The sequence below is a fragment of the Aegilops tauschii genome, chromosome 1 (assembly GCF_002575655.3).
Source record: "Aegilops tauschii subsp. strangulata cultivar AL8/78 chromosome 1, Aet v6.0, whole genome shotgun sequence".
NCBI classification, from domain to species: domain Eukaryota; kingdom Viridiplantae; phylum Streptophyta; class Magnoliopsida; order Poales; family Poaceae; genus Aegilops; species Aegilops tauschii.
Genome location: NC_053035.3, coordinates 161,354,991 through 161,377,199, shown reverse-complemented (window position 1 = coordinate 161,377,199; position 22,209 = coordinate 161,354,991). Strand labels below are relative to the sequence as shown.

Sequence of the window (22,209 nt, the reverse complement as noted above, 5' to 3'; positions counted from 1 at the left end):
CTGGATGTCCACCAAGGTGATGCCGACCGTGGAGGTGGTCCGGCTCGTCAACTACTTCTTCGACTGCAAGCTCGCCGAGACGACCTGGCGGTTCGGCAAGGAGCCGTACAGCTGCGCCAATCCACCGCCTCTGGTTAGTTTTCGATTATTTTTCTCTGCTTGTGTCGAGCTCTTCGTGCCGCTAGACCGTCTGGATATGATGTAGCGCTTCCCGGGACAGACGGCAGACGACGCGCCGGATCCAGGCCATGAATACCTGGCGGGTCGCGTGGAGAGTGACGTGGACGACCCCGAGATGGGGGCGGCCGGCATGGAGGAGGACGATGCCACTGGAGGCGGCGAGGTGGTAGGCGGGGCCGCAGGAGGCGGTATTGGGGAATGGCCGGACGACGACGAGGAAGCGGACGAGCAGCGCCATGCTTCAGACACCTGCAGGACAGGCACCGGCTCCTGGACGGCGCTGATTGGAGCACCCGGCGTGCCGAAGCGTCGGGCCGACGCCGGGATGTTCGGCAGTCGGCCGTCCAAGAAAGCCAGGCCTACGGTTGCCGCGACCAAGCGGCAAGAGGCTGCGAAGGCGGCCGCCATTCGGAAGGGCCCAAAGCAGCGCCCCATGGTGTCTGTGTAAGTATCTTGGTCGCTCTTTCCTTGATCGTTTTTGTCCTGGCTTTTCTTCCTTGTCTCTGTCTTGTGTTGGCTTCTCTTCTTGCAAACACTTCTTAGCTTGTCTTGCCGTGTTATGCAGGGCTCCGCTTTCTCTGTCGCGGGCTCAGTCCACCTCGGTGATTGGGGCGGCAAGAGGCCCCGAAGACGCCCGTCGTGTGGACCCGGCCTCCGCCCTTTGGGAGGCTACGGAGAGGAACGCGCGGGAGGCGCAGCTGGAGCGGGACGCCGCGGCCCAGGCAGAGGCGTAGGCTGCTAGCGCGGCATGGGCGAAGGCCGATGCGGCGGCCATGGAGCAGGCGGACACGGCTGCCAAGGCGCGGGAAGAGGAGGCGGCTCGCGACAGGGCTCCGGAGGCCACCGCCCCACAGCAAACGGAGCCGCCGGTGGTGGAAGGCCAGGTGCCAACTGAGGGGCCGGGGCCGACCGGATGGCCCTGGAGAGGGGAGGGGCCGACCCCGTCGTCCCGGAGACAGAAGTGCCTCCGCGCGCGCCGACTGCTGGCCATCGGGGCAGCCGGCCCGAAGTGCCGGTGGTGCTACCATCTAGCGTTGAGCGGGTGGTGAGCCAGGCGGTGACGACCCGCGTCCTTGCGCGCCAGCGCCCAGCTCGGGCGGTCTCAGTGCCGAGGCCGATGGAGGTTGGGGCCGCGAGCTCAACGGCGCCCGACACCAAGGCCACCAGTGCTGCTCTGCCGGACTGGGGGTCAGGAGCCGGCTCGGGTACCCTCAACATGGCGGTGAAGGACATCTTCGAGCGGTTCAACGCCCACGGTGCCGCCCTCCTGAAGTCCAGGAGCGAGCTGCTGGAGATGCAGACAATCGTCCGGGTAAGGTTTTGCTCTTTTTCAATTGTTGTAATCTTACGTGGGGGCGCGTCAGCGCACCCACTGGGTGTAGCCCCCGAGTTCCGGGCTGGCTGCTGAGCAGACGGGCTGGAACTTCAAGTTGAGCTTCCGAGTGCTGAGGTGTCTCCTATTGCAGGATTACCACAATCTTTGTGCAGCCGCCTTCAATTCCCAGAACTAGGCGCTGGCCAAGCGAACCGCCGACCTGAACCAGAGCCGAGGTATGAACTTTGTCTTTCAATGGGGGCGCGCAAGCGCACCCGCTGGGTGTAGCACCCGAGATTCGGTCCTACTGCTGAGCAGTCGGGCCGGATCTTTCGGCAACTTCTTGTTTTTGTGTTGATGCTCGACACTGTTCTTTCTTTTTTGTTCTGGTAGCGGCCGCCGCTCAGCTGCAGGCACGCGTGGGCGAGCTCGAGACTGAGCTTCGCGCCAAGGAGCAAGAGCGCAGCCAGGCCGCCAAGGAGTGCGACCGGCTGTCAAAGGAGCTGGCGGACCAGGCGGAGAAGCACAAGGCGGAGGTCCAGCAGCTGAAGGATGGCGAGGGGCTCCTCAAGGACGAGTTCGAGACTCAGCGCTCGAACTGGGCCAAGAGGGAGAAGCTGCTGTCGGACGGCTACGGAGTGATCGAGGACATGGTCGATGGTAAGTCATTCCTTCTTTTGTTGTTTAGTCGCTGACTGCTACAGAAGCCACCTTCTAAACTCTTTAGTCTTCTTCTTGGACAAAATTTCTTCCGGGTCACTCCGTCACCGCCAGCCAACCCATCAAGGTGCGACGCGATCAGTGGAGGAGGATGGGTGCCAACATTCCGCCGAATGCGCCCTGGAATCTTGGCAAACAGATCTTGGCCATCAAGATGCGCCTTGAGCCAGCACACCGTCTGCTCCGCCGTCTGCAGCACGCCGGGTCGTAGGTCCTGGCAGGGCTCTGGCCGGATGCTCAGGTCCCTCGCACTCCCAGTCGGACTGCCGACTGGCTGGAGGTGGCGGTCGAGCGGTTTGAGGCTTGGAAGGGCGCCGCGGCTCGAGCAGGCGCCAGGACTGCGCTGGAGTTCGCCAAGGCCTAGTATCAGGAACTAAGGTTGGCGTAGCTGGCCACCTTCCAGCAGGAGGCCGGACTCGAGCTGGAGGTGGTGCTCGACGAGCTTGTCAAGCGTGCGGCGGCAATTGCCGATTACACCGACACCGACGTCTTCATCCTGGAGCTGGACGAAGACGACGCTGAGGTGCCGTCAAACTGGTTCGGGCTGAACCCAGAGGAGGGGGAGGACTCGGTGGAGGAGATCGCCTCCAGCGACGAGGGCGAGGAAGATGAGGACGACGAAGGCGAAGACGTCGCGCCGGATGACGGAGCGACCAGCCAGCCTCAGCTTGATCGGGCCTTGACCAGCGAACGGGGGAGACCGCATTGACTGCTGTCGATGCCGACCAACCGAGACCCGCCAGTCGGACGCTCCACCTGCTGGCGCCTCTGCCTCCGCCGACCGGTCCATGCCGCTTGCAGCGCCCCTGGCCTAGTCGGCCGTTTATCTTTCAAGTTTTTCCTGTCTTGTACTTTGATCGAACAAGTTAAATTTACACAGTTCTACCCACCGGGGGTGTAATTCAAACGCTGTTGAATGCTGGCCATGGGCCTTTTGCTCATGTAAATAACTTATTCTCGCACATGCTTGTGCTCTTGCCGGGTTCTGGCTTGGTTTTGCTTTTGCCATTTTTGGCTTTTTCCTTTGCCGCCTTCCTTTGGCTACTGCCCTGCCGGCCAGACAGCCGCTCTATGGTCCGTGGCTGGGTCAGGGGCTTGACCGTTTAGGATAGACAAGTACTTTGGCCGTCTAGAGCGTAGCTAGTCAAGCAAGAAGCCTGCCGGCTAGCTGCTCGGCAACCGGACAAGTGAGGCGAGGAGCCAGCTTGGCCTATGCTGGCGTTCTTAGTCATTTTTCGTGTGCACATCACTTCCTGCCTTTAGCTCTGGCCAGCCAGACAGTCGCTCTGGAGCTGTGGCTTAAGACAAGAGAGGGCTTAGATGTCGGCACAGTACTTGGCCGACTGTAGGTGGTACCAGCTTAGGTCAAGGCGGCGAGCCCCTGGGCCGGCTGACCGGGCCCGATGCAGGGCGAAGGAATGAAATAATACATTCATAGGCGAATCTTATCATATAGATAAAAAGGTAGCCCCCGAGTGCTCCTCGGGGGACCTGTTGTCTTTGCATAATACAAAAGGTGGCGTGGTACATATAGTGCATCAACTATAAAATTGACAGAGAAGATTTGCGTTCCATGGGAGCTCCGTTTCCTTGCCGGAATCGTCCCTCTTGCATGCCCTGGGCTTATGTGCGTCGATGAGGTAGTAGGAGTCATTTCCCAGGGCCTTGCTGATGATGAAAGGCTCCTCCCACGGAGCCGAGAGCTTGTCTTGGCCGGCTGTTCGCTGGATCAGCCGGAGCACAAGGCCCCCTTCGTGGAAGTATCGAGGCCTGCCCTTTCGACTGTGGTAGTGGCGTAGGCTCTGCTAGTAGATGGTGGACCGGCTGAGTGCCAGCAGCCGGGCCTCTTCCAGCAGATCGACGCTGTCTTCTTGCACTTCCTTCGCTTTTGCCTCCGTGTACATGGTGATGCGAGGCGAGTCGAACACAATGTCAGTTGGGATGACAACCTCGGCCCCGTACACGAGGAAGAAGGGAGTGAAGCCGGTTGCTTTGTTCGGCGTAGTCCGGAGACTCCAAAGGATGGCCGACAGCTCCTCGATCCAGCAGCCAGCCGAGGGCTACAGCGACTCGACCAGTCAGGGCTTGATGCCGGACAGGATGAGGCCGTTTGCTCGCTCCACCTGGCCGTTTGACTGCGGATGGGCAACAGATGCTAAGTCCAGTCGGATGCCCTGCATCGCGCAGAAACGGGCCAAGGCGCCTTTGGCGATGTTTGTGCCATTTTTGGCGATAATGCTGTGTGGGATGCCGTACCGGACGGTGATATCCGCAATGAAGGTCACAGCAGTCGGACCGTTCGGCTTCTTGATCAGCTTTGCTTCAATCCACTTTGTGAACTTGTCCACGGCGACCAGCACATGGGTCATGCCGCCGCGTGCTGTTTTGAACGGGCCCACCATGTCCAGCCCCCAGACGGCAAATGACCAAGTAAGGGGGATGGTCTTGAGTGCAGAAGCCGACATGTGTTGCTTGGAGCTGAAGCGTTAGCACCCCTTGCATTTGCGGACCAACTCCTTGGCGTCATCCAAAGCAGCCGGCCAAAAGAAACCATGGCGGAAAGCTTTGGCGACAAGGGATTTGGAGGCGGTGTGGTGGCCGCATTCGCCTTGGTCAATATCTCTGAGGATTGCCATGCCCTTCTCTAGCTCTACACAGCGCTGGAGGACATCAGTCATGCAGCGCCTGACAAGCTCTCTGTTCACTATTGTGTATGCTGCTGCCCGGCGTTGCACCTGCCGGGCCAGAATCTCGTCGGCTGGTAGCTCTCTGCTCACCAGGAAGTTGAGGATGGGCTGCGCCCATGATGGTGCTTCTACCACTGTCATGATAGCAACCGGAACCAGGGAGGTTGGGTTGGGAGGCGGCGGGTCGGAGCCGTCCGCTGCTTGCTGCGTCGTTGAAGTCCTCGGGCCGACTGCTGCAGCCCCTGGGCTGGGTCCTGAAGTCCCCAGGCCGGGTTCGAGTGCTGCAGTCCCCGAGCCGCCTGCTGATACGTCTCCAACGTATCTATAATTTTTGATTGCTTCATGCTATATTATATTCTGTTTTGGATGATTAATGGGCTTTGTTATACACGTTTATATTATTTTTGGGACTAACCTATTAACCGGAGGCCCAGTCCAAATTGCTGTTTTTTGCCTATTTCAGAGTTTCGCAGAAAAATAATATCAAACGGAGTCCAAACGGAATGAAACCTTTGGGAACGTGATTTTCGGAACAAACGTGATCCAGAGGACTTGGAGTCTATGTCAAGAAATCAACCAGGAGAGCACGAGGCAGGGGGCGCGCCTACCCCCCTGGGCGCGCCCTCCACCCTCGTGGGGCCCACATTGCTCCATCGATGTACTTCTTCCTCCTATATATACCTACGTACCCCCAAACCAACAGAAGCATCCATGAAAACCTAATTCCACCGCCGCAACCTTCTGTACCCGTGAGATCCCATCTTGGGGCCTTTTCCGGCGTCCTGCCGGAGGGGGCATTGATCACGGAGGGCTTCTAGATCAACACCATAGCCTCTCCGATGATGTGTCAGTAGTTTACCTCAAACCTTCGGGTCCATAGTGGAGGAAATATGCCCTAGAGGCAATAATAAAGTTATTATTTATTTCCTTATTTCATGATAAATGCTTATTAATCATGCTAGAATTGTATTAATCGGAAACATAATACTTGTGTGAATACATAGACAAACGGAGTGTCACTAGTATGCCTCTACTTGACTAGCTCGTTGATTAAAGATGGTTATGTTTCCTAGCCATAGACATGAGTTGTCATTTGATTAGCAGGATCACATCATTAGGAGAATGATGTCATTGACTTGACCCATTCCGTTAGCTTAGCACTCGATCGTTTAGTATGTTGCTATTGCTTTCTTCATGACTTATACATGTTCATATGACTATGAGATTATGCAACTCCCGTTCACCGGAGGAACACTTTGTGTTCTATTAAACGTCACAACGTAACTGGGTGATTATAAAGGTGCTCTACAGGTGTCTCCGAAGGTACTTGTTGGGTTGGCGTATTTCGAGATTAGGATTTGTCACTCCGATTGTCGGAGAGGTATCTCTGGGCCCACTCGGTAATGCACATCACTTAAGCCTTGCAAGCATTGCAACTAATGAGTTAGTTGCGGGACGATGTATTACGGAACAAGTAAAGAGACTTGCCGGTAACGAGATTGAACTAGGTATTGAGATACCGACGATCGAATCTCGGGCAAGTAACATACTGATGACAAAGGGAACAACGTAAGTTGTTATGCGGTCTGACCGATAAAGATCCTTGTAGAATATGTGGGAGCCAATATGAGCATCCAGGTTCCGCTATTGGTTATTGATCGGAGACGTCTCTTGGTCATGTCTACATAGTTCTCGAACCCGTAGGGTCCGCACGCTTAAAGTTTCGATGACGATTATATTATGAGTTTATGAGTTTTGTTGTACTGAAGGTTGTTCGAAGTCCCGGATGTGATCACGGACATGAAGAGGAGTCTCGAAATGGTCGAGACATGAATATTGATATATTGGAAGCCTATATTTTGATATCGGAAGTGTTCCGGGTGAAATCGGGATTTTACCGGAGTACCGGAGGGGTTACCGGAATCCCCCGGGGGTTAATGGGCCATAGTGGGCCTTAGTGGAGAAGAGGAGAGGCGGCCAGGGCAGGGCCGCGCGCCCCTCCCCCCTAGTCCGAATAGGACAAGGAGAGGGGGGCGGCGCCCCCCTTTTCCTTCCTCTCTCCCTCCTCTTTCCCCCTGCACTCCTAATCCAACAAGGAAAAGGGAGGGAGTCCTACTCCCAGTGGGAGTAGGACTCCTCCTGGCGCGCCCCCTCCAGGCCGGCCGCACCTCCCCCCTTGCTCCTTTATATACGGGGGCAAGGGGGCACCCTAGAGACACAACAATTGATCATTGATCTTTTAGCTGTGTGCGGTGCCCCCCTCCACCATAGTCCACCTCGATAATATCATAGCGGTGCTTAGGCGAAGCCCTGCGTCGGTAGAACATCATCATCGTCACCATGCTGTCATGCTGATGAAACTCTCCCTCAACACTCGGCTGGATCGGAGTTCGAGGGACGTCATCGGGCTGAACGTGTGCTGAACTCGGAGGTGCCGTGCGTTCGGTACTTGATCGGTCGGATCGTGAAGACGTACGACTACATCAACCGCGTTGTGCTAATGCTTCCGCTTTCGGTCTACGAGGGTACGTGGACAACACTCTCCCCTCTCATTGCTATGCATCACCATGATCTTGCATGTGCGTAGGATTTTTTTTGAAATTACTACGTTCCCCAACAGTGGCATCCGAGCCAGGTTTTATGCGTAGATGTCATATGCACGAATAGAACACAAGTGAGTTGTGGGCGATATAAGTCATACTGCTTACCATCTTGTCATACTTTGGTTCGGCGGTATTGATGGGATAAGCGGCCCGGACCGACATTACGCGTACGCTTACGCGAGACTGGTTCTACCGACGTGCTTTGCACACATGTGGCTGGCGGGTGTCAATTTCTCCAACTTTAGTTGAACCGAGTGTGGCTACGCCCGGCCTTGTGAAGGTTAAAACATCACCAACTTGACAAACTATCGTTGTGGTTTTGATGCGTAGGTAAGAACGGTTCTTGCTAAGCCCAGTAGCAGCCACGTAAAACTTGCAACAACAAAGTAGAGGACATCTAACTTGTTTTTGCAGGGCATGTTGTGATGTGATATGGTCAAGACATGATGCTAAATTGTATTGTATGATATTATCATGTTTTGTAACCGAGTTATCGGCAACTGGGAGGAGCCATATGGTTGTCGCCTTATTGTATGCAATGCAATCGCCCTGTAATGCTTTAGTTTATCACTAAGTGGTAGCGATAGTCGTAGAAGCATAAGATTGGCGAGACGACAACGATGCTACGATGGAGATCAAGGTGTCGCGCCGGTGACGATGGTGATCATGACGGTGCTTCGGAGATGGAGATCACAAGCACAAGATGATGATGGCCATATCATATCACTTATATTGATTGCATGTGATGTCTATCTTATATGCATCTTATTTTGCTTTGATTGACAGTAGCATTATAAGATGATCTCTCACTAAATTTCAAGATAAAAGTGTTCTCCCTGAGTATGCACCTTTGCCAAAGTTCGTCGTGCCCAGACACCACGTGATGATCGGGTGTGATAAGCTCTACGTCCATCTACAACGGGTGCAAGCCAGTTTTGCACACACAGAATACTCAGGTTAATCTTGACGAGCCTAGCATATGCAGATATGGCCTCGGAACACTGAGATCGAAAGGTCGAGCGTGAATCATATAGTAGATATGATCAACATAGTGATGTTTACCATTGAAAGCTACTCCATTTCACGTGATGATCGGTTATGGTTTAGTTGATTTGGATCACGTGATCACTTAGATGATTAGAGGGATGTCTATCTAAGTGGGAGTTCTCAAGTAATATTATTAATTGAACTTAAATTTATCATGAACTTAGTCCTGGTAGTATTTGCATATCTATGTTGTAGATCAATAGCTCGCGATGTTGTTCCCCATTTATTTTGATATGTTCCTAGAGAAATATATGTTGAAAGATGTTAGTAGCAATGATGCGGATTGGATCCGTGATCTGAGGATTATCCTCATTGCTGCACAGAAGAATTATGTCCTTAATGCACCGCTAGGTGACAGAAATATTGCAGGAGCAGATACAGACGTTATGAACGTTTTGACAAAGCTCGGTATGATGACTACTTGATAGTTTAGTGCACCATGCTTTACGGCTTAGAACCGGGACTTCAAAAATGTTTTGTACGCCACGGAGCATATAAGATGTTCCAAGAGTTGAAATTGGTATTTCATACTCATGCCCGTGTCGAGAGGTATGAGACCTCTGATAGTACTTTGCCTACAAGATGGAGGAGAATAGCTCAACGAGTGAGCATGTGCTCAGATTTTCTGAGTACTACAATTTCTTGAATCAAGTGGGAGTTAATCTTCTAGATAAGATAGTAATTGACAAAGTTCTCTAGTCACTATCACCAAGTTACTTGAACTTCATGATGAACTATAATATGCAAGGGATGAAGAAAGTAATTCCTGAGCTCTTCGCGATGCTAAAATCGGCGAAGGTAGAAATCAAGAAAAACATCAAGTGTTGATGGTTGACAAGACCACTAGTTTCAAGAAAAAGGGCAAAGGGAAGAAGGGGAACTTCAAGAAGAACGGCAAGCAAGTTGCTGCTCAAGTGAAGAAGCCCAAGTCTGGACCTAAGCCTGAGACTAAGTGCTTCTACTGCAAAGGAACTGGTCACTGGAAGTGGAACTACCCCAAGTATTTGACGGATAAGAAGGATGGCAAAGTGAACAAGCTATATTTGATATACATGTTATTGATGTGTACTCTACTAGTGTTTATAGCAACCCCTCAGTATTGGATACTGGTTCAGTTGCTAAGAGTAGTAACTCGAAACGGGAGTTGCAAAATGAACAGAGACTAGTTAAGGGTGAAGTGACGATGTGTGTTGGAAGTGGTTCCAAGATTGATATGATCATCATCGCACACTACCTATACTTTCGGGATTAGTGTTGGACCTAAATAAATGTTATTTGGTGTTTGCGTTAAGAATGAATATGATTTGATCATGTTTATTGCAATACGTTTATTCATTTAAAATCAGAGAATAATTGTTATTCTGTTTACATGAATAAAACCTTCGATGGTCATACACCCAATGAAAATAGTTTGTTGGATCTCGATCATAGTGATACACATATTCATAATATTGAAGCCAAAAGATGCAAAGTTAATAATGATAGCGCAACTTATTTGTGGCACTGCCGTTTAGGTCATATTGGTGTAAAGCGCATGAAGAAACTCCATGCTGATGGGCTTTTGGAATCACTTGATACTTGCGAACCATGCCTCATGGGCAAGATGACTAAGACTCCGTTCTCCAGAACAATGGAGCAAGCAACAAACTTGTTGGAAATAATACATACTGATGTATACGGTCTGATGAGTGTTGAGGCTCGCGGCGGGTATCGTTATTTTCTGACCTTCATATATGATTTGAGCAGATATGGTTATATCTACCTAATGAAACATAAGTCTGAAACATTTGAAAAGTTCAAAGAATTTCAGAGTGAAGTGGAAAATCATCGTGTCAAGAAAATAAAGTTTCTACGATCTGATCGCGGAGACGAATATTTGAGTTACGAGTTTGGCCTTCAATTAAAACAATGTGGAATAGTTTCACAAAATCATGCCACCTGAAACACCACAGCGTAATGGTGTGTCCGAACGTCATAACCGTACTTTATTGGAGACAGTGCAATCTATGATGTTTCTTACCGATTTACCACTATAGTTTTGGGGTTATGCATTAGAGACAGCTGCATTCATGTTAAATAGGGGACCATCTAAATCCGTTGAGATGACACTGTATGAACTGTGGTTTGGCAAGAAACCAAAGTTGTCGTTCATTAAAGTTTGGGGCTGCGATGGTCATGTGAAAAAGCTTCAACCTGATAAGCTCGAACCCAAATCGGAGAAATGTGTCTTCATAGGATACCCAAAGGAGACAGTGGGGTACACCTTCTATCACAGATCTGAAGGCAAGATATTCGTTGCTAAATTTGGATCCTTTCTAGAGAAGGAGTTTCTCTTGAAAGAAGTGAGTGGGAGGAAAGTAGAACTTGATGAGGTAACTGTACCTGCTCCCTTATTGGAAAGTAGTTCATCACAGAAATTTGTTCCTGTGACTCCTACACCAATTAGTGAGAAAGCTAATGATGATGATCATGAAACTTCAGATCAAGTTACTACCGAACCTCATAGGTCAACCAGAGTAAGATCCGCACCAGAGTGGTACGGTAATCCTGTTCTGGAGGTTATGTTACTAGACCATGATGAACCTACGAACTATGAAGAAGCGATGGGGAGACCAGATTCCGCAAAATGGCCTGAAGCCATGAAATCTGAGATGGGATCCATGTATGAGAACAAAGTATGGACTTTGATTGACTTGCCCAAATGATCGGCGAACCATTGAGATTAAATGGATCTTCAAGAGGAAGACGGACGCTGATACTAGTGTTACTATCTACAAAGCTAGAATTGTTGAAAAAGATTTTGACAAAGTTCAAGGAGTTGACTACGATGAGACCTTCTCACTCGTAGCGATGCTTAAGTCTGTCCGAATCATGTTAGCAAATTGCCACATTTTATGAAATTTGGCAAATGGATGTAAAGATTGCATTCCTGAATGGATTTCTGGAAGAAAAGTTGTATATGATGCAACCTGAAGGTTTTATCGATCCAAAGGATGCTAACAAAGTGTGCAAGCTCCAGCGATCCATCTATGGACTGGTGCAAGCATCTCGAAGTTGGAATATATGCTTTGATGAGTTGATCAAAGCATATAGTTTTATACAGACTTGCAGTGAAGCCTGTATTTACAAGAAAGTGAGTGGGAGCACTACAACATTTCTGATAAGTATATGTGAATGACATATTGTTGATTGGAAATAATGTAGAATTATTCTGCAAAGCACAAAGGAGTGTTTGAAAGGAGTTTTTCAAAGAAAGACCTCGGTGAAGCTGCTTACATATTGAGCATCAAGATCTATAGAGATAGATCAAGACCCTTGATAAGTTTTTCAATGAGTACATACCTTGACAAGATTTTGAAGTAGTTCAAAATGGAACAGTCAAAGAAAGAGTTCTTGCCTGTGTTACAAGGTGTGAAATTGAGTAAGACTCAAAGCCCGACTACGGCAGATGATAGACAGAGAATGAAAGTCATTCCCTATGCCTTGGCCATAGGTTCTATAAATATGCCATGTTGTGTACCAGATCTATTGTATAGCCTACACTAATTTTGGCAAGGGAGTACAATAGTGATCTAGGAGTAGATCACTGGACAACAGTCAAAATTATCCTTAGTGGAATAAGGATATGTTTCTCGATTATGGAGGTGACAAAAAGGTTCGTCGTAAAGGGTTACGTCGATGCAAGTTTTGACACTGATCTAGATGACTCTAAATCTCAATCCGGATGCATATTGAAATTGGAGCAATTAGCTAGAGTAGCTCCATGCAGAGCATTGTTGACATAGAAATTTGCAAAATACATACGGATCTGAATGTGGCAGACCCGTTGACTAAACTTCTCTCACAAGCAAAACATGATCACACCTTAGTACTCTTTGGGTGTTAATCACATAACGATGTGAACTAGATTATTGACTCTAGTAAACCCTTTGGGTGTTGGTCACATGACGATGTGAACTATGGGTGTTAATCACATGGCGATGTGATCTAGATTATTGACTCTAGTGCAAGTGGGAGGCTGAAGGAAATATGCCCTAGACACAATAATAAATTTATTATTTATTTCCTTATTTCATGATAAATGTTTATTATTCATGCTAGAATTGTATTAACCAGAAACATAATACTTGTGTGAATACATAGACAAACAGAGTGTCACTAGTATGCCTCTACTTGACTAGCTCGTTGATTAAAGATGGTTATGTTTCCTAGCCATAGACATGAGTTGTCATTTGATTAACAGGATCACATCATTAGGAGAATGATGTGATTGGCTTGACCCATTCCGTTAGCTTAGCACTCGATCGTTTAGTATGTTGCTATTGCTTTCTTCATGACTTATACATGTTCCTATGACTATGAGATTATGCAACTCCCGTTTACCGGAGGAACACTTTGTGTGCTATCAAACGTCACAACGTAACTGGGTGATTATAAAGGTGCTCTACAGGTGTCTCCGAAGGTACTTGTTGGGTTGGCATATTTCGAGATTAGGATTTGTCACTCCGATTGTCGGAGAGGTATCTCTGGGCCCACTCGGTATTGCACATCACGTAAGCCTTGCAAGCATTGCAACTAATGAGTTAGTTGCGGGATGATGTATTACGGAACGAGTAAAGAGACTTGCCGGTAACGAGATTGAACTAGGTATTGAGATACCGACGGTCGAATCTCGGGCAAGTAACATACTGATGACAAAGGGAACAACCTATGTTGTTATGCGGTCTGACCGATAAAGATCTTCGTAGAATATGTGGGAGCCAATATGAGCATCGAGGTTCCGCTATTGGTTATTGACCGGAGACGTGTCTTGGTCACGTCTACATAGTTCTCGAACCCGTAGGGTCTGCACGCTTAAAGTTTCGATGACGATTATATTATGAGTTTATGAGTTTTGATGTACCGAAGGTTGTTCGGAGTCCCGGATGTGATCACGGACATGTCGAGGAGTCTCGAAATGGTCGAGACATGAAGATTAATATATTGGAAGCCTATATTTGGATATCGGAAGTGTTCCGGGTGAAATCGGGATTTTACCGGAGTACCGGAGGGGTTAGCGGAACCCCCCGGGGGTTAATGGGCCATAGTGGGCCTTAGTGGAGAAGAGGAGAGGCGGCCAGGGCAAGGCCGCGGACCCCTCCCCCCTAGTCCGAATAGGAAAAGGAGAGGGGGGCGGCGCCCCCCCTTTCCTTCCTCTCTCCCTCCTCTTTCCCCCTCCACTCCTAATCCAACAAGGAAAAGGGAGGGAGTACTACTCCCGGTGGGAGTAGGACTCCAACTGGCGCGCCCCCTCCTGGCCGGCCGCACCTCCCCCCTTGCTCCATTATATACGGGGGCAAGGGGCACCCTAGAGACACAACAATTGATCATTGATCTTTTAGCCGTGTGCGGTGCCCCCCTCCACCATAGTCCACCTCAATAATATCGTAGCGGTGCTTAGGCGAAGACCTGCGTTGGTAGAACATCATCATCGTCACCATGCCGTCGTGCTGACGAAACTCTCCCTCAACACTCGGCTGGATCGGAGTTCGAGGGATGTAATCGGGCTGAACGTGTGCTGAAGTCGGAGGTGTCGTGCGTTCGGTACAGGATCGGTCGGATCGTGAAGACGTACGACTACATCAACCGCGTTGTGCTAACGCTTCCGCTTTCGGTGTACGAGGGTACGTGGACAACACTCTCCCCTCTTGTTGCTATGCATCACCATGATCTTGCGTGTGCGTAGGAATTTTTTTGAAATTACTACATTCCCCAACACATAGTTATTAGCTAGATGGCTTCTTCTCTCTCTTTGGATATCAATACAAAGTTCTCCACGATTCTCGTGGAGATCTATTCGACGTAATCTTCTTTTGCGGTGTGTTTGTTGAGACCGATGAATTGTGGGTTTATGATCAAGTTTATCTACGAACAATATTTGAATCTTCTCTGAATTCTTTTATGTATGATTGGTTATCTTTGCAAGTCTCTTCGAATTATCAGTTTGGTTTGGCCTACTAGATTGATCTTTCTTGCACTCATAGAAGTGCTTAGCTTTGGGTTCAATCTTGTGGTGTCCTTTCCCAGTGACAACAGGGGCAGCAAGGCACGTATTGTATTGTTGCCATCGAGGATAACAAGATGGGGTTTATATCATATTGCATGAGTTTAAACCTCTACATCATGTCATCTTACTTAAAGCATTACTCTGTTCTTTTGAACTTAATACTCTAGATGCATGCTGGATAGCGATCGATGTGTGGAGTAATAGTAGTAGATGCAGGCAGGAGTCGGTCTACTTGTCACAGACGTGATGCCTATATACATGATCATGCCTAGATATTCTCATAATTATGCACTTTTCTATCAATTGCTCGACAGTAATTTGTTCACCCACCGTAATACTTATGTTCTTGAGAGAAGCCACTAGTGAAACCTATGGCCCCCGGGTCTATTTTCCATCATATTAATCTTCCAACACTTAGCTATTTTTTTTGCCTTTTATTTTACGTTGCATCTTTATTATAAAAATACCAAACATATTATCTTATCATATCTATCAGATCTCACTTTCGTAAGTGACCGTGAAGGGATTGACAACCCCTTTATTGCATTGGTTGCGAGGTTTTTATTTGTTTGTGTAGGTGCGAGGGACTTGAGCGTGGCCTCCTAGTGGATTGATACCTTGGTTCTCAAAAACTGAGGGAAATACTTACGCTACTTTACTGCATCACCCTTTCCTCTTTAAGGGAAAACCAACGCGGTGCTCAAGAGGTAGCAAGAAGGATTTCTGGCGCCGTTTCCGGGGAGTCTACGCAAAAGTCAACATACCAAGTACCCATCACAAACTCTTATCTCCCGCATTACATTATTTGCCATTTGCCTCTCGTTTTCCTCTCCCCCACTTCACCCTTGCCGTTTTATTCTCCGTCTCTCCGTTCGCCTCTTTTTCGCTCTCTTCTTGTTTGTTCATGTGTTGGATAGCTTGCTTGTCACGATGGCTCAAGATAATACTAAATTGTGTGACTTTACCAATACCAACAACAATGATTTTCTTAGCACTCCGATTGCTCCCCTTACCGATACTGAATCTTGTGAAATTAATGCTGCTTTGTTGAATCTTGTCATGACAGATCAATTCGCCGGCCTTCCTAGTGAAGATGCCGCTACCCATCTAAATAGCTTCGTTGATTTGTGTGGTATGCAAAAGAAGAAAGATGTGGACAATGATACTGTTAAATTGAAGCTATTTCCTTTTTTGCTTAGAGATCGTGCTAAAGCTTGGTTTTCGTCTTTGCCTAAAAATAGTATTGATTCTTGGAATAAGTGCAAAGATGCTTTTATCTTTAAGTATTTTCCTCCCGCTAAGATCATCTCTCTTAGAAACGATATTATGAATTTAAAGCAACTTGATCATGAACATGTTGCACAAGCTTGGGAGAGGATGAAATTAATGATACGTAATTGCCCTACACATGGTTTGAATTTGTGGATGATTATACAAAAAATTTATGCCGGATTGAATTTTGCTTCTAGAGATCTTTAGATTCGGCCGCAGGAGGCACTTTTATGGAAATCACTTTAGGAGAAGCTACTAAACTCCTAGATGATATTATGGTTAATTATTCTCAATGGCACACTAAAAGATCTACTAGTAAAAAGGTGCGTGCGATAGAAGAAATTAATGTTTTTAGTGGAAAGATGGATGAACTTATGAAATTATTTGCTAATAAAAGTGTTTCTTATGATCCTAATGATATGCATTTGTCTACTTTGATTGAAAATAATAATGAATCTATGGATGTGAATTTTGTTGGTAGGAATAATTCTGGTAACAACGCGTATAGAGGAAACTTTAATCCTAGGCCGTATCCTAGTAACCCCTCTAATAATTATGGTAATTACTACAGCAATTCTTATGGAAATTTTAATAAGATGCCCTCTGAATTTGAGACTAGTGTTAAATAATTTATGAATTCGCAAAAGAATTTCAATGCTTTGCTTGAAGAAAAGTTGCCTAAGATTGATGAATTGGCTAGGAACGTTGATATAATTTCTCTTGATGTTGATTCCTTGAAACTTAGATCTATCCCACCTAAGCATGATATCAATGAGTCTCTCAAGTCCATGAGAATTTCCATTTGAGTGCAAAGAAAGAACCGCTAGGATGAGTGCTAAGAAAGATTGCTTTGTGAAGGCGTGTTCTTCTAATTTTTATGAGAATAAAGGTGAAGATCTAAAAGTTATTGATGTGTCCCCTATTAAATCTTTGTTTTCCAATATGAATCTTGATAATTATGGAACTGTATACGAGCCACCTTTACCTAGAAGGCGTCCCAAAAATTCGGAGTTTTTAGATCATGATGCAAAAATTGGTAAAAGTGGGATTGAAGAGATCAACACTCTAGATATTAATGAACCCACTTTTTGGATTTCAAGGAATTTAATTATGATAATTTATCTTTGATAGATTGTATTTCCTTGTTGCAATCCGTGTTAAATTCTCCACATGCTTATAGTCAACATAAAGCTTTTACTAAACATATCATTGATGCTTTGATGCAATCTTATGAAGAAAAACTTGAGTTGGAAGTTTCTATCCCTAGAAAACTTTATGATGAGTGGGAACCTACTATTAAAATTAAAATTAAAGATCATGAATGCTATGCTTTGTGTGATTTGGGTGCTAGTGTTTCCACGATTCCAAAAACTTTGTGTGATTTGCTAGGTTTCCGTGAATTTGATGATTGTTCTTTGAACTTGCACCTTGCGGATTCCACCATTAAGAAACCTATGGGAAGAATTAATGATGTTCTTATTGTTGCAAATAGGAACTATGTGCCCGTAGATTTTATTGTTCTTGATATAGATTGCAATCCTTCATGTCCTATTATTCTTGATAGACCTTTTCTTAGAACGATTGGTGCAATTATTGATATGAAGGAAGGAAATATTAGATTCCAATTTCCGTTAAAGAAAGGCATGGAACACTTTCCTAGAAATAAAATTAAACTACCAGATGAATCTATTATGAGAGCCACTTATGGATTGCCTACCAAAGATGGCAATACCTAGATCTATCCTTGCTTTTATGCCTAGCAAGGGGCGTTAAACGATAGCGCTTGTTGGGAGGCAACCCAATTTTATTTTTAGTTTTTTGCTTTTTGCTTCTGTTTAGGAACAAATCTTTGATCTAGCCACTGGTTAGATTTGTTTTTATGTTTTAATTAGTGTTTGTGCCAACTTAAACCTATAGGATCTTCTTGGATGATAGTTATTTGATCTTGCTGAAAATTCCAGAAACTTTCTGTTCACGAAAACAATTATTAAAAATCACCAGAACGTGATAAAATATTTATTCCAATTGCAGAAGACCAATAAACAAATTGTCTAGGTCTTCCTATTTTGGTAGATTTTTTGGAGTTCCAGAAGTTTGTGATAGTTACAGATTACTACAGACTGTTCTGTTTTTGACAGATTCTGTTTTTCGTGTGTTGTTTGCTTATTTTGATGAATCTATGGTTAGTAAAATAGTTTATAAGCCATAGAGAAGTTGTAATACAGTAGGTTTAACACCAATATAAATAAAGAATGAGTTCATTACAGTACCTTGAAGTGGTGTTTTGTTTTCTTTCGCTAACGGAGATCACAAGATTTTCTGTTAAGTTTTGTGTTGTGACGTTTTCAAGTTTTGGGTAAAATATTTGATGGATTATGGAACAAGGAGTGGCAAGAGCCTAAGATTGGGATGCCCATGGCACCCCAGGATAATCTAAGGACACCAAAAAGCCAAAGCTTGGGGATGCCCCGAAAGGCATCCCCTCTTTCGTCTACTTCCATCGGTAACTTTACTTGGAGCTATATTTTTATTCACCACATGATATGTGTTTTGATTGAAGCGTCTTGTATCATTTGAGTCTTTGCTTTTTAGTTTACCACAATCATCTTTGCTGTACACACCTTTTGAGAGAGACACACATGATTCAGAATTTATTAGAATACTCTATGCGCTTCGCTTATATCTTTTGAGCTATATAGTTTTTGCTCTAGTGCTTCACTTATATCTTTTAGAGCACGGCGGTGGTTTTGTTTTATAGAAACTATTATTCTCTCATGCTTCACTTATATTATTTGAAAGTCTTAAATAGCATGGTAATTTGCTTAAATCAGAAAATTAATCCTAATATGCTAAGTATTCAAGACTAGTAAAAACTTTCTTATGAGTGTGCTGAATACTAAGAGAAGTTTGATGCTTGATGATTGTTTTGAGATATGGAGGTAGTGATATTAAAGTTGTGCTAGTTGAGTAGTTGTGAAATTGAGAAATACTTGTGTTGAAGTTTGCAAGTGCCGTAGCATGCACGATGGTAAACGTTATGTAACAAATTTGAAACATGAGGTGTTCTTTGATTGTCTTCCTTATGAGTGGTGGTCGGGGACGAGCGATGGTCTTTTCCTACCAATCTATCCCCCAAGGAGCATGCGCGTAGTGCTTGGTTTTTGATGACTACTTAGATTTTTGCAATAATTATGTGAGTTCTTTATGACTAATGTTGAGTCCATGGATTATACACACTCTTACCCTTCCATCATTGCTAGCCTCTTCGGTACCGTGCATTGCCCTTTCTCACATTGAGAGTTGGTGCAAACTTCGCCGGTGCATCCAAACTCCGTGATATGATACGCTCTGTCACACATAAACCTCATTATATCTTCCTCAAAACAGCCACCATACCTACCTATTATGGCATTTCCATAGCCATTCCGAGATATATTGCCATGCAACTTTCCACCGTTCCGTTTATCATGACACGTCCATCATTGTCATATTGCTTTGCATGATCATGTAGTTGACATTGTATTTGTGGCAAATCCACCATTCATAATTTTTCATACATGTCACTCTTGATTCATTGCGTATCCCGGTATACCGCCGGAGGCATTCATATAGAGTCATACCTTGTTCTAGTATCGAGGTGTAATCATTAAGTTGTAAATAAATAGAAGTGTGATGATCATCATTCATAGAGCATTGTCCCAATAAAAATAAGAGAAAGGCCAAAAAAAGGAGGCCCAAAAATAGGGAGAAAATAAAAAGGGACAATGCTACTATCCCTTTTTCCCACACTTGTGCTTCAAAGTAGTACCATGATTTTCATGATAGAGAGTCTCTTGTTTTGTCACTTTCATATACTAGTGGGAATTTTTCATTATAGAACTTGGCTTGTATATTCCAACAACGGGCTTCCTCAAATGCCCTAGGTCTTCGTGAGCAAGCAAGTTGGATGCACACCCACTTAGTTTCTTTTGTTGAGCTTTTATGCATTTATAGCTCTAGTGCATCCGTTGCATGGCAATCCCTACTCCTTGCATTAACATCAATCGATGGGCATCTCCATAGCCCGTTGATTAGCCGCGTTGATGTGAGAGTTTCTCCTTTTTTGTCTTCTCCACATAACCCCCATCATTATATTCTATTCCACCCATAGTGCTATATCCATGGCTCACACTCATGTATTGCGTGAAGCTTGAAAAATTTGAGATTACTAAAGTATGAAACAATTGCTTGGCTTGTCATCGGGGTTGTGCATGATGAGAGCATTCTTCTGTGATGAAAATGGAGCATGACTAAACTATATGATTTTGTAGGGATGAACTTTCTTTGGCCATGTTATTTTGAGAAGACATAATTGCTTAGTTTGTATGCTTGAAGTATTATTGCTTTTATGTCAACATTAAACTTTTATCTTGAATCTTTCGGATCTGAATATTCATACCACAATTAAGAGGGTTACATTAAAAAAATATGCCAAGTAGCATTCCGCATCAAAAATTCTGTTTTTATCATTTACCTACTTGAGGACGAGCAGGAATTAAGCTTGGGGATGCTTGATACATCTCCAACGTATCTATAATTTTGGATTGCTTCATGCTATATTATATTTTGTTTTGGATGATTAATTGGCTTTGTTATACACTTTTATATTATTTTTGGGACTAACCTATTAACCGGAGGCCCAGCCCAAATTGATATTTTTTTGCCTATTTCAAAGTTTCGCAGAAAAAGAATATCAAACGGAGTCCAAACGGAATGAAACCTTCGGGAACGTGATTTTCGGAACAAACGTGATCCAGAGGACTTGGAGTCTACGTCAAGAAATCAACCAGGAGAGCACGAGACAGGGGGGTGCGCCTACTCCCCTGGGCGCGCCCTCCACCCTCGTGGGGCCCACGTTGCTCCACCGACGTACTTCTTCCTCCTATATATACCTACGTACCCCCAAACCAACAGAAGCATCCCCAAAAACCTAATTCCACCGCCGCAACCTTTTGTACCCGTGAGATCCCATCTTGGGGCCTTTTCCGGCGTCCTGCCGGAGGGGGCATTGATCACGGAGGGCTTCTACATCAACACCATAGCCTCTCCGATGATGTGTGAGTAGTTTACCTCAGACCTTCGGGTCCATAGTTATTAGCTAGATGGCTTCTTCTCTCTCTTTGGATCTCAATACAAAGTTCTCCACGATTCTCGTGGAGATCTATTCGATGTAATCTTCTTTTGCGGTGTGTTTGTTGAGACCGATGAATTGTGGGTTTATGATCAAGTTTATCTATGAACAATATTTGAATCTTCTCTGAATTCTTTTATGTATGATTGGTTATCTTTGCAAGTCTCTTCGAATTATCAGTTTGGTTTGGCCTACTAGATTGATCTTTCTTGCAATGGGAGAAGTGCTTAGCTTTGGGTTCAATCTTGCGGTGGCCTTTCCCAGTGACAACAGGGGCAGCAAGGCACGTATTGTATTGTTGCCATCGAGGATAACAACATGGGGTTTATATCATATTGCATGAGATTATCCCTCTACATCATGTCATCTTACTTAAAGCATTACTCTGTTCTTTTGAAGTTAATACTCTAGATGCATGCTGGATAGCAGTCGATGTGTGGAGTCATAGTAGTAGATGCAGGAAGGAGTTGATCTACTTGTCACGGACGTGATGCCTATATACATGATCATACCTAGATATTCTCATAACTATGCTCAATTCTATCAATTTCTCAACAGTAATTTGTTCACCCACCGTAATACTTATGTTCTTGAGAGAAATGACTAGTGAAACCTATGGCCCCCGGGTCTATTTTCCATCATATTAATCTTCCAACACTTAGCTATTTTTATTGCCTTTTATTTTACTTTGCATCTTTATTATAAAAATACCAAAAATATTATCTTATCATATCTATCAGATCTCACTTTCGTAAGTGACCGTGAAGGGATTGACAACCCCTTTATTGCGTTGGTTGCGAGGTTTGTATTTGTTTGTGTAGGCGCAAGGGACATGAGCGTGGCCTCCTACTGGATTGATACCTAGGTTCTCAAAAACTGAGGGAAATACTTACGCTACTTTACTGCATCACCCTTTCCTCTTCAAGGGAAAACCAACGCAGTGCTCAAGAGGTAGCACCTGCCGAAGTCCCCGGGCTGACTGCTGAAGTCCCCAAGCCGGATTCGACTGCTCCAGGGTCAGCCGGCACGAAGATGGACTCTGATTCCGGCGAAGGCTTGATAGACGGCTTGTGCAGGCACTGGAGGGAGACGCCTGCTGGTATGGCTTGCCAGGTGGAGCCGATCCGGGCCAGGGTGTCAGCTTGCTCGTTGTCGGCCCGTGGCATGTG

At 45.8% G+C, this 22,209-nt stretch overlaps 1 pseudogene; it reads right to left on the bottom strand.

Annotated features, from left to right (window-relative positions):
• Nucleotides 1-2,588: 2,588 nt before the first annotated feature.
• On the bottom strand, nucleotides 2,589-22,206 carry LOC141027887 (uncharacterized; annotated as a pseudogene).
• Nucleotides 22,207-22,209: the final 3 nt, after the last annotated feature.